The sequence below is a fragment of the Tenrec ecaudatus genome, chromosome X (genome assembly GCF_050624435.1).
Source record: "Tenrec ecaudatus isolate mTenEca1 chromosome X, mTenEca1.hap1, whole genome shotgun sequence".
NCBI lineage: Eukaryota > Metazoa > Chordata > Mammalia > Afrosoricida > Tenrecidae > Tenrec > Tenrec ecaudatus.
In genome coordinates, this window is record NC_134548.1 from 103,286,471 (window position 1) to 103,296,938 (window position 10,468).

At 40.5% G+C, this 10,468-nt stretch overlaps 1 pseudogene; it reads left to right on the forward strand.

The window, feature by feature from the left end:
* Positions 1 to 809: 809 nt before the first annotated feature.
* On the forward strand, positions 810 to 2,137 carry LOC142433995 (heterogeneous nuclear ribonucleoprotein F-like; annotated as a pseudogene).
* The last annotated feature ends 8,331 nt before the right edge of the window (positions 2,138 to 10,468 follow it).

The following is a 10,468-nucleotide window of genomic DNA, read 5'->3' on the forward strand; positions in this document are numbered from 1 at the left end:
CAGACCAGAGCATGTACACAGGTACAGATAAGAGCTCAAAACACAGGGAATCCAGAACAGATAACACCCTCAGGATCAATTTTGAGAGTAGCCATACCAGGACGGTAGGAAGAAGGTTGGGGGAGAAAGGGGAAACTGATTGCAATGATCTACATATAACCCCCTTCAGGGGGACAAACAACAGAAAAATGGGTGAACGGAGACAGCAGTCGGTATAAGACATGAAAAAAAATAATTTATAAATTATCAAGGGTTCATGAGGAAGGGAGGGTGGGGGAGAGAGGGGAAGAAAGAGAAGCTGATATCAAGGGCTCAAGTAGAAAGAAAATGTTTTGAAAAGTATGATGGCAACAAATGTACAAATGTGCTTAACACAGTGGATGGATGGATGGATGGATGAATTATGAAAAAGTGTATGAGCCCCCAATAAAATTATTTTTTAAAGAAATTTTCAAAAGGTAGTTTGAGGCGAGAAAGTGTTTTAATGGCATCTCCAAAGGCATGGAGTAAGAAAACTAAAAGGGAAGAACATACTTTGCATTCCTCAAACTGAAAAATGTAAACCTCGGGTTGCAATACTGAGAGATCCTCTAGGCAAAACATCGAGCAATGCAGAAAGCATAAAATAAGATGGAAGGTATACACAATCACTGTATAAAAAAAGAATTTGTCGGGCGATTTAGCAATCAGTGGGCGGGCTCGGTGCCTGGGCGGGAAGGGCTCCAGTCCGCTGAGACGCAGGCAGTGTGCGGAAACTCGCTGGGGCTGGCGGCGGGGCGCGCTGTGGAAGGGCTAATTCATAACTTCCAGAACATCTTGAGACTGAGCATCTACCATTATCTTTAAAAGCTACGAAAAGCCACACGAAGCTGGTTTGACACCTGACCTGTTGAATCTCCATGATGCTGGGTCCTGAGGGAGGTGAAGGTTTTGTGGTCAAGCTCCGTGGCTTGCCGTGGTCTTGCTCGATTGAGGATGTGCAGAATTTCCTCTCTGAATGCAAAATTCATGATGGCGCATCAGGCGTTCATCTACACCAGAGAAGGGAGACAGAGTGGTGAGGCTTTTGTTGAACTTGAATCAGAAGATGATGTAAAAATGGCCTTGAAGAAAGACAGAGAAAGCATGGGGCACCGCTATATTGAGGTATTCAAGTCCCACCGAACCGAAATGGACTGGGTGTTGAAGCACAGTGGTCCAAACAGTGCCGATACAGCCAACGATGGCTTCGTGCGCCTCTGAGGACTTCCATTTGGATGCACAAAGGAAGAAATTGTTCAGTTCTTCTCGGGGTTGGAAATTATGCCCAATGGTATCACTTTGCCAGTGGACCCCGAGGGTAACTTACAGGAGAAGCCTTTGTGCAGTTGCTTCACAGGAATTCGCGGAGAAGGCGCTCGGGAAGCATAAGGAAAGAATTGGGCACAGGTGTAGTGAAGTGTTTAAGAGCAGTCAGGAAGAAGTGAGATCATATTCTGATCCCCCTCTAAAGTTCATGTCTGTGCAGCGGCCGGGGCCCTATGACCGGCCTGGCACCGCTCGGAGATATATTGGCATTGTGAAACGAGCAGGCTTTGACAGGATGAGGTCTGGGCCTGTAGCACAGGCTATGGGGGTTATGAGGAGTATAGTGGCCTCAGCAATAGCTATGGCTTCACCACAGATCTATGTGGAAGAGATCTCAGTTATTGTCTGTCAGGACTGTATGACCACAGATACGGAGACAGTGAGTTTGCTGTCCAGAGCACAACCGGACACTGTGTCCATATAAGGGGGCTACCATACAAAGCAACGGAGAATGACATGTATAATTTCTTCTCTCCACTTAATCCTGTGAGAGTACATATTGAGATTGGCCCTGATGGAAGAGTGACCGGTGAAGCAGGTGTCGAGTTTGGCACTCATGAAGAAGCCGTGGCCGCAACGTCGAAAGACAGAGCCCATATGCAGCACAGATACATAGAGCTGTTCTTGAATTCAACCACAGGGGCCAGCAACGGGCCATATAATAGCCAAATGATACAGGGCATGGGGGTGTCAACCCAGTCCTTACACTGGCCGTGAGAGTCAGTCTGTGAGTGGCTGTTACGGGGCTGGCTATAGTGGTGAGCAAAATAGCATGGGTGGGTATGACTAGTTTTATAGAAATATCTTGAGTTATTTCAATCAAATTATCACAGGCAGCCAACAAGCAGTGGAGAGCAGTTATTACATAGAAGCTGTGGAACCCATTTTGCACCATGAGTTTTGTGAAATCTGGATTTAAAAAAATGACCTCTTCAGTGTTTTCTCATGCAAATTTCTTCTAGAAGCATGTGATAAAGATAATGAGTAAATGATAAACATTTTGGCTTTTCTCAACATTTTTGTAGTATACTAAAGAGTGACGCCAGAGTTAAAGTAGTTAAATATGTGGCTCTTTTACACCACATCGCAGTAAACACACTGGGGAGACATGCTTTTTTTGAAAACTCAAAAGGTGCTAGATCCCTAATTTGTTTGTTCATTCTAGTTTGCTCTCATTTAATATCTTTTAGGTTAAGTTTTAAGCTTTTAAAAAGTTAATTTTGAAAATTGAGACACAATACTAATACTGTAGGCATTGGTGAGACCTTGACTTAAACCTTGCTTTGTACTTTGGTTTCCTTTTGGGTGTATTTTGCTAAGTGAAACTTGTTAACCAAATTTTTTTCTTAAAATAAAGACTTTTTCACACACACACACAAAAGAATTTGTCCACATTCATCCGTTTCATGATCAGGAAGCAATGCTATTTAAGGGAAAAGTCAAAGCTGCAATGAAGTCACTGGTGAAACAGAGAGTTCCAGGAATTGTTTGGATCCCAATCGAAATGTTTCAACAAGTTGATGTCGCTCTTTAAACACTCACAAGACATTTGGAAAACAGCTACCTAGTCAAATAAGTGGAAGAGATCTATATTTGTGCTCATTCCAAAGAAATGTGACCAACCAGAAGGTAAATAAAATTGAATAATTGCATTAATGTATTTTGTTAAATATAATTCTACAACATTTTCTGCATTACATCTATAGGAAGCCGACAAACATAAGCTGAATTCATAAGAGAATGTGGAAGGAGGGGTATCACTGCTGATGTCAGTTGTATCGTGACTGAAAGCAGAGAATAACAGGAAGATGTTTACTTGTGTTTCATTGACTGTACAAAGGCACTGACTGAATGGACCATAACAAACTATGGGTAGCTTGTGAAAAATAAGAATTCTAGAAAGCGTAATCATAATCATGTGAAACATCTACATAGATTCCAAACGGCAAGCATTCAAATGAGAAAGTGGATACTGCATAGTTTTCAATCAGGAAAAGTTTGGGTCAGGATTCTGTCCTTTCACTGTACTTCCTCAATGTACATGCTAAGCACGTCAGCCAGTTACACTGGACTATATGAGGAAGAATGTGTGATCAGGAGTAGATGAAGGCTCAATAACAGCCTTCAATAGGCAGATAATACAAATCTGCTTTCTGAGAGCTAAGAAAATGAAATATTTACTTAGGAAGATAAAAAATTACAGCCTTCAGTATGGATTACAACTGAACGTAAAGAAAACAAAAATCCTCACAACTGGACCAAGAGACCACAGCAGGATAAATGGAAAAGTTTGAAGTTGTCAAAAATTTAATTGTTTTTGGATCAAAACCAAAGCTCGTGGAAGTTGTTGTTTTTAAGTGCTATCGCGAGTTGGTTCTGACCCATAGGGACACTGTGCACAACAGAACGAAACACTGCACGGTTCCACGCCATCCTCACAATTGTTCCTGTGCCTGAGCCCATTGATGAAGCCTCTGTGCCAACCCATCTTGGTGAGAACCTTCCTATTCCTCTCTGCCCTTCCACCTTACCAAACATGATGTCCTTCTCCATGGGCTTGTCTCTCCAGAAAACATGCAAGGAAGTATATAAGACAAAGTATGTAAAAGTATGTATGACAAAGTTTTGTCATCCTTGCCTTTAAGGAGCACTCTGGCCTTACTTCTTTTTTAATAATTTCACTGATATCAAATTCACATAACATGCACTTTTAAAAAGAGTTGTATATGTCATCACAATCAGTTCCAGTGCTCCCTCCAGGCTCCTTGCATTCATTATTTGCTCCCCAATCCCCCTCCCTCTCCAACCCCCTCCCCAATAAATCACTGCATCAGTTGTTGTCTTTATGCATCCACTCCGTCTGTGCTTCATGAACTGGGAAACCTAACAGAAATAATAGAAAAACCCAAAATGAAACAGAAACAAATAATAATATGAAGATAAAAATAAAAAGGAAGAAAGAAAAGACCAAAGACCACCAGCAATATTAAAAAGCCAAAGAAGAAATTTCCATCATGGAACCAGGGAGAAATATTTAAGCCTAGAGCAAAATCAGGTTGGGTCAAGAGGGAGGTTATCTGACCAAAGATCATATCGTTCAATCCACCATAATCAAGTTTCCAATAATCTCTGTCTGAGAGTCAAGCTGTTTGAGGCCCTGGACTGTGGCCAGAGACCTGATCCAACTAGATACTTTGCACACTGTCTGTCCTTAGCCTTCTACAAATTGGTTGTTCATAATTTAAGCTCTGCTATGTTTCCCTTGATCACATTTAGATTTTGTTACTTTCATCTTTGGATAGCACAGGTTGGTGTACTTCTTCCATGTCGACTTACCAGCGGTTCTCAACCTGTGGTTGTGACCCTTTTGGAGGTCGAATGACTCTTTCACAGGGGTCACCCAATTTTAACAGTAACAAAATTGCAGTGATGAAGTAGCAACCAAATTAATTTTATGGTTGGGGGGGGGGGGTCACCACAACATGAGGAACTGTCTTAAAGGGTCACGGCATTAGGAAGGTTGAGAACCACTGACTTAGATGATGCCACTTGTAGATAGCTGCTTGTTTGAATGCAAACTTTTAAGACCCCAGACACTATTCCAATTGGACACCTTCTGCTTTCTTCATGACATTTTGTGTGGGATTCTTATCTACAATGATCTTTTCAGGGAGGCGAGTATATAGCAGTCTGGCCTCACTTTATCCCACCAGTTGGTTCTTTTGGCATTCCATGTTACTTTCTCCAGCTTCATTTCTACCACCAAGTCCATATTTTCTAATTACTGTTACTTCCTCTTTTCCCCCAACTTTTGATTCCAATCACTAATAACTATCAATGGATCTTGATTGCATGTTTAATCAATTTCTAACTAAAGTCATTGGTAGAATTCTTACATTTATTCATCACAAGCTTTTGTGGTTGGTGCATAAATTTGAATAATAGTATTGATTTGATTTCTTTGATTGCAGATAGATATAATCCTATCACAGATAGCATTGTATTTCATGAGAGATTTAGCAAAATCTTTTCTGATCATGAATGCCACCCATTCCTCTTGAATGTGCTATTTCCAGCATAGGAAATCATAGGATTTTCTGATTAAAAATGGCCAACACCAATCCATTTCAGCTCACTAATGCCTAGGATATTGACTTTCATATATTCCATTACATTTTGGCCATTTCCAATTCCCCTCGATTCATACTTCGCACATTCCAAGTTCTTATAATTGGAAGATATTTGCAGATGTTTTTCTTTAACGTGAGCCATGCCTGCAGTAAATGAACATCCCGAGGCTCCACTCCCACTGGCTTTACTTGACTCATGTCACAATGGCCATCTCCCCTCCAAGAAATCATCTCTTCTTCAGTCACATTTCGAGTGCCCCCAGACCTGAGGGGCCCATCCTCCAGGTAGTGTCTCTGAAAATGCTCTCAGGCTTTCAGTATTTGATGTGGTTCAGTATTTGACAATGCTTCGAATATCTGCATAAGGTTTTCAGTGACTTCTTCCTCAGAAGTGGTGAGCCGAGTTCTTCATTGTCTATTCTTAGTCTGGAAGCTCCACTGAGTGACCATCCTGGCATTTGAAATACCAGTGACATTGCTTCCAGCATCACAACAACACACAATCCACAATAGTATGACAGATTGACAGACAAATGGTGGAATCAGCAGTCAAGGAACCAAAGATGCAGTGCATTGGGTAAATCTATCGCGCAAATGTCATTTGAAGACAAAGTTACACCTGGCCCAAGGCATGGTATTTTCAGTCACCTAATATGTGTTTGAAAACTGGACAATAAATAAGGAAGACAGGAGGACAACTAGTGCACTTGAATTATGGTTCCGGCAAAGAATATTAAGTCTATAAAATTTTGTAATCAATATTCATTGAATCCAAAGAATATTGTAATTCATACTAAAGACCTACCAGAAAAACATAGATCTGTCTTGGAGAAAGTACAACCAGAATATACCCTAGAAGCAAGGGTGGTAAGAGTTCAGGCGTGTTATTAAGAAAAACCAGTCCCTTGAAGGGAACATCACATCTTGCTTGGTAAAGGAGAGGGTCAACAACAATATCAAGCTCCTTAATGGGATGAACTGGCATAATGACAACAATGGGTTGAAATATAACAATTATGAAAATGGTGTGGGACCAAGCTGTAGTTCTTTCTATATATAGGATCAATATGAGACAGAGAAGACTCAATGACACCAAAACATCAACAATATGTGGGTCAAGTGAATAAAGTCATTATTCAAATTTAATATACTTTTGTCATTAACCTTTCACAAGAACCTATTGCATTAATTTTTTTACGCCTAATATAGCAAAATACCACAAACTGGTTCCTTATAAGAATAGAAATATATTTTCCTCACAATTCTGGAGGATAGAAAGTCCAAATAGGGAGTCAAACCATCATGATTCCTTATGACTATTCCATATCTGTTCCATGCCTCTCTGCTAGTTTTTGCTAGCTTTGGGCATTGCTTGACTTGCAGATGCAGGATCCCATGAATCCTTTCTTACCCCTGTCCCTACTCTTTTGAGATATAGCTCAGGTGGAATTAGGAACCACAGTATCTGGTATGAACTCATTTATTTAATTGATCCTGTTTCCAACCAATGTCACATTCACAAGTACGAGAGGTTAGACTTCAGCATATCCTTTATAGGAACATGATAAATTATATATTATCCAGATTCAGGATGTAATATCAGTGTTATAAAATTTATACTTTCAAAATTTTATAATTAAATGCATTAATCTTTCTAATATAGCATTTCTCAACGTGTAATCTACAGACATCTATATCAGAAACTACATTTATTACTGGTAAAAATGCTTATCATAAATATCAAATCCGCTGAATCACAGCATTACCCAGAAATCTACATTTTGACCAAGATCTACAATTGATTTTGATGTAAAATAAGTTACCACTGTACTGGCATGACACCTATCTGTGAGTTACACAACAGTAAATGCTGCATAATTTTAGACCGTAATGACTCATGTCTGGCTGAACACTGTCAGTATTTGTCAAAGTATAATCATGACCATGGTTGCAGGGGATATTCTAGAAAAAAATGTGTCTATGATCAAATATTGTATATTGTATATTCCTCTTAAAGAATCCAAGTCCATATTAACATATTAACCGTTCTGAGGAATTCTTCATTACAAAAAATAATAAAAAACATTTAATTCAGCTTTTCTCAATCTTATTTGACAAGGGAGCTATTTATTCTCATGAACCTATTAAACATATTATATCATGAGTGGCTTATATAGGTATACTTTAAAAATATTATTTTAATATTTCATTGTTAATATGATATTGGTTTTTATTCATCAGGCTACCTAATTATTTCTTGAACAGGAATATATGTAACAAATTAGCTAACCCTGGAAACTGGTGAATTTATGAAAATAATTTTTTTAAAAGAAAGAGAACTCAGGGATACATATGGTAGCCAACTAAAAAGGGGATGGAGGGAGGAAAGGGGAAAGAAAAAAAAAGAGGTGAGATGGGGAATAGGGCACTGACTGAACCAAGGGGAGGGTATTGTTTGTGCGAGGGACCAGATTTAAGCCAGTGCCAGATGAACACAGTGCCAGCAAGGAGTGGGGAGCCAATGGAGAAGCCTGATAGTTCGGGCCCCATACCAGGTATGCGGACAATTGCTCCCCCAGCCAGAAGAATTTACTTGAGAGGACGGCACTGAAGCTGCAGCTATGGAAGAGGGGCATGTCTGATCAGAGCAAATGGAAGCAAACAAAGGGGAAGGAAGAGAGACTGGAGCACATCCTGACCCTCCAATGGACAGAGTGGACAGTATGGCTGATCCCCCTACGAGACACACCATCCCTTGATGGCCCAGGGCCCTCAGAGGAACAACACTGGAGACTTGGTGTCGGGACTGCCCCAGACTGACCCTGTGACACTGAGGCAAACCACTAAAAGCTAGCGGCAGAGCAACCATGGGAGCAGAGCAGGGAGCCCCCGAGGGAGTACAAAGGCCAGACTCTGGGGCCAGAGCATGGTACGCCATTGGACCTGACTAAAGGACATGTCTAGAGATCAAAAATTTAGACCTTGATCTATTTACAGGTTTTTCTTTCTTTTTTAAATTTTTTCTTTTAATTAATTTATTCTCCTATAGGTAATTAATTTATTTAATTAATTTATTCTCCTATTGGTTTCCTTTTTTGTTGTCATCATTGTGTTCTAACTCATCTCCTATCTGCCTATGACTTGATTTTTGGTGCATATTATTATCTCTACAGATCTATCTAGATAAGACAGACTGGATGAATAGTCTGGAGGAGAAAACAGTGGGACCAATGGTTCCGGGAGGACATGGGAGGGGGGAAGGCAAGGGTAAGGAGGTGGGGCTGACCAACCCAGGGACAGGGGAGCAACAACTGATCCAAAATCAGTGGCAAGGCGGGTGTGAGAGGCCTGGTAGGGATTCAGCAAGGGCAAGGTAACCGAGAGAAATTACCGAAGTCCAAAATGAAGGTTGAGCATGATAGTGGGACAAGAAGAAAGTAAAAGGAAATAGAGGAAAGAACTAGGTGACAAAGGGTATTTATAGTGGTCTAAAGACTAGAATGTACATATGTAAATTTATTTTTATAAGAGTGTGGGGAAACAGATCCATGTGCATGTATTTATAGGTTTCGTATTAAGGAAACAGATGGACATTGGGTCTCCACTCAAGCACTTACTCAATGCAAGAACACGTTGTTCTATTAAATTGGCATTCCAGGATGCACACTTTCCCGACATGAGTGCTGAAGAAAAATGTGTGCATAAGCAAATGTGGTAAAGATAGCTGAAGTTAGCTGATGGTGCACAGCTATCAAAAGATATAGTGTCTGGGGTCTTAAAGGCTTAAAGATAAACAAGCAGCCATCTAGCTGAGAAACATCAAAGCCCACATGGAAGAAGCACACCAGCCTGCTTGACCAGGAGGTGAAGAAGGGACAAGTTATCAGACATCAAAGAACTTAAAATCATATCAGAGGGTTCCCCCTTCCTGATGAGACCATTGAAGACATGCGTGTGCATGAGCAAATGTGGCGAAGAAAGCTAATGGTGTCCAGTTATCAAAAGATATAGCATCTGGGGTCTTAAAAGCTGGAGGATAAACAAGTAGCTATCTAGTTCAGAAGCATCAAACCCATATGGAAGAAGCACACCAGCCTGTCTGAACACGAGGTGTAGAAGGGATCAGGTATCAAGCATCAAAGAACAAATAATCCTATCATTGTAAATGTGGGTGAGTGCAGAGTGGAGACTCAAAGCCCATCAGTAGGCAATTGGACACCCCCTTACTGAAGGGTTGTGGGGAGGAGATGAGCCAATCACAGTGCAGGGTAGCAATGATGAAACATATAGCTTTCCTCTAGTTCTTAAATGCTTCCCCCCCCCCCCCGCCAACTCTTATAATCCCAATTCTACCTTACAAATCTGCCTAGACCAGAAGATGTACATTGGTACAAATAGCAAGTGGAAACACAGGTAATACTGGACAGATGACTCCTTCAGGACCAGTGGTGCGAGTGGTGATGCCTGAAGTGGAGGGAATGTGAGGTAGAAAGGGGGAACCATTTACAAGAATCTACGTATAGCCTCTTCCCTGGAGGATGGACAGCAGAGAAGAGGGTGGGGGGGAGACATCAGACAGTGTAAAATATGACAAAATAATAATAATTTATGAATTATGAAGGGTTCATGAGGTAGGGGGGTAGAGGGAGAAAATGAGCAGCCAATATTAAGGGCACAAGCAGAAGGCAAATGTTTTGAGAATGATGATGGCAACAAATGTACATATGTGTTTGACACAATGGATGTATGTAAGTATTGTGATAATTATTGTACAAGCCCCCAATAAAATTATTTTTTTTCAAAAGAGAAAGAGAACCACTTTTATGGAGGGTTTTAATGGGATATTGTTGATTTCATTTGTTGAAATGAACTGTGTAAGGATATCCAGTGTGCTTCTTTAAAGAACAAAATGTTTAAAATGTGAAAATCTCTCTAGATTCCTTACTCCCTCTGACCTAAATATTAATCTTGATGCCAGAAAAAAAGAGGCA